Source organism: Suricata suricatta, chromosome X, assembly GCF_006229205.1.
Source record: "Suricata suricatta isolate VVHF042 chromosome X, meerkat_22Aug2017_6uvM2_HiC, whole genome shotgun sequence".
Classification (NCBI taxonomy): domain Eukaryota; kingdom Metazoa; phylum Chordata; class Mammalia; order Carnivora; family Herpestidae; genus Suricata; species Suricata suricatta.
The window spans coordinates 814,477-817,904 of NC_043717.1; positions in this window are offsets into that span (position 1 = coordinate 814,477).

Genomic DNA, 3,428 nt, shown 5'->3' on the forward strand with positions numbered 1-3,428 from the left:
TGGAACAAGCACCGGGGAAGAGGAGACGGGGTCCGGTGTGTCCTCAGGGCCGGGCACCCTCTGTGACACCGGCAGGCTGCAGGCATCGGGTTTGCACTTAGGTTCTGCTGGAGGGGGGGGGTCGCGCTTAGCACAGCTGGGCCTGCGGGGTGGGGAGCTCTGGGTCTGAGCACCCAGGGGCCTGGCTTTCCGCTGGGGCGGGGCGCACGGGGACCCCCGGGGCGTCTGCGGCAGGGCCGGCTTGGAGGTGTCCAGGCGGCGGCCGGCGTGCATCCGGAAGCGCCCGAGCCTTGTGCGTCACGGGGCACAGACGCGCTGCCCGGCCTCTTCCACGGTGGCCGCGTGAAATGCCAGGTCCGCAGAGCCCGCTGCCAGGGGAGGACGTGTCAACAGCCGGAAAGGTCAGCGCGCAAGCCCCGCGGAGCTCAGCAGCCTGCGGAGGCCGGAGGAGCAGCAGAGCGAGTCCGCGGGCGCCCGGAGGCCGATGCCTCCCGAGGGCTCCAGGTGCCTCCCAGCGCCTCCTCTTGGGGCTCAGGGATTCCGGGGAGGCCTTCCTCCGCATCGCGCTCAGATCATGCGGAGCCGGGAGAACGGACCCTCCGTGAGCAGAATCAGTCATGGCTGCTTACTCGCATCGGGCCAAGCGCAAGGAGGGTCTGCAGAAACAGCCCGCGTCTCTGCAGGAAATTTTTTTTGACAGCGAGACAGCGAAACAGCGAGCGAGCCTGGGAACACTGGGGAGAGAGGCAGAGAGACCGAGACTCCCAAGCAGCCTGCACACTCGGTTTGGAGCTCTTCCTGGGGCTCCGTCCCACGACCCCAGGGAGCAGGACCTGAGCGGAAATCAAGTTTGATGCTCAGCGAACTCAGCCATCCAGGAGCCCGGCTGCGCCGAGCTTATTTCTGGAGCCGAAAACAGAAACGCAGGGGAGGGGTGATCACAAGAAAGACACAGGATCCGTTCCCAGAAAACACCTGTTTTCCTAAGATAAGACGTCTATTCTTGCTCTGGAAACATCATCACACCCGTCCTTACCCTCATTTAAATAAAAAGAGCTGGTGACCGGGCTGTGGTCAGGAAAATGCCTGAGCTGTTCCTTCTGCCTTGGTGTTTGCTTGGAAACAAAGTGGACCCGAGGAAAGGCCAGGATTGAGTGCGGAGATGCACCGCGTGCATGCATCACCAGAGACTCACTCCTGGCGGGGACGAGCCTGGGCTGATGCGCTGTCAGTATTTCCTGCAGGCGCAGCAGGAAGCAGACACGGGGACTTCCCAACTGGGGTGGGAGCTGTGGTCTTAGCTGATCAGGGCACCCGCCACCTGGCTGGGCAGAGTCGTTTCTCTTTAAAGGTTTGCTACGTCCTCAGTGGCTCCAAGTTCCTCTCTTTACATTCCGGTGGCACAGACCACAGACCTCATTTTACAAGGCTGGGTGCTGGGCGCACAGTCCTCCTGGTATGCACACAGTAAGTACCTGCTATGAAGCTGTGCTCTTTGGGGGCCCCCTGCCAGGAACAGGGGTCCAGAGGGCTGAGCATGATTTCCCGAATGGGAAGTTCGTGGAAGCCATGAAGACGGGTCAAGCATTATCTTCAACCGGGACGCACAGCGTTTGAGGCTCAATCGGATCGGAAAGGACCCCTGGAAACTCGCCCCGATCCGGTAGCTCCCAGGCGCTCAGGTGCATTGCCTCCGGGGGTTGGGGTTTCGCGGATTTGTAAGGTGTAAAATGCACACAACGGAGCATTTACTGTTCATGGTATTTGGAGCGTTCCCAACGCGCTGCCTCCACCGACCCGTGACAAACATTTCAGCAGCGGGAAGGAAGGCCCACGCCCGTCACGGGGCGGTCGTTTCGAGTTCTCCGGTCCCAGCCCCCCGCCGCCCCACTGTGCTCTCTGTGTCGACGATTTCACACATTTACTAGAGTCCATGTAGCTTTTTATAGGCTGTATTAGATTGTTCACATTTTTATAGATTTTATACGTTCTTATTGGTTTTATTAGAGTTTATAGATTTTATTCGACTTTTAAACATTTTATTTTATTATTTCTTTTAATTAAAAACTTTTTAAATAGTTTGTTAATTTTTGAGACAGAGAGAAACTCAGGACAACTTGGGGAGGAGCAGAGAGAGAGAAACACAGAATCCGAAGCACCTCCAGGCTCCGAGCTGTCAGCACAGAGCCCGACATGGGGCTCGAACCCGTGAATTGTGAGATCATGACCTGAGCCGAAGTTGGACGCCCAACCGGCTAAGACACCCAAGAGCCCCTGAAGATTTTATTGGATTCCTATATCTTATTAGATTTTACATAGCTTTTTATATATTTCATTAGATTTATTAGATTTTATAGATTTTTAAAGAACTTATTAGGTTTTATACATTGTTACAGAATTTATTAGATTTCATAGATTGTTATAGTTTTGTTAGATTTTATAGATTTTTAGAGATTTTATTAGAGTTTAAGATTTTTATAGGTTTGTTACATTTTATAGATTTAAAATTTTTTAATTTTTATATTTTATTATATTTTATATAGCTTTCTATAGATTTCATCATATTTGTTACATTTTATAGATTTTATTAGATTTTATAGATATTTAAAGAATTTATTAGAGTTTATAGATTGTTATGGTTTTGTTGGATTTTATAGGTTTTTATAGATTTTATTAGAGTTTATAGATTTTTATAGGTTTTATTACGTTTTATAGATTTAAATATTTTTAAAATTTTTAATATTTTATTGGATTTTATATAGCTTTTTATAGGTTTCATTATATTTGTTAGATTTTATTAGATTTTATAGATTTTATTAGATTTTACATATTTTTAGAATTAAATACATTCATAGATTGTTGGAGAATTTATTAGATTTTATAGAATTTATTAGAGTTCATAGATTTTATTCCGGTTTATAAATTGTTATAGAATTCAAAGGTTTTATAGATTGTTATAGATTTTGTCGATTTTTATATAGATTGTACAAGTTTTATTAGATTTTGTCGATTTTTATAGGTGTTAGTTGTGAGACTTTCTACAATCGCGGTGACAGAATGTGTGACGTTTTCCGAGTGTCCTGTCTCGGTGGACACCAAGTGTGGCAGGTGCCGGCACCTTGTCGGTTTGTAGGGCGGTGCACCGCCCCCCAGTGTGGACACGCCCCCTCCTGAGTGCGGTTCCTGACGGCGTGCGGGCAAGAAGCCAAGTCCACGTTTAATTTAAAAAAATGTTAACATTTATTTATTTTTGAGAGACAGAGACAGACAGAGTGTGAGTGGGGGAGGGGCAAAGAGGGAGACACAGAATCGGAAGCAGCTCCAGGCTCCGAGCTGTCAGCACAGAGCCCGATGCGGGGCTCGAACCCACAAACCGTGAGATCATGACCTGAGCCGGACTCGGACACATAACTCACTGAGCCCCTCAG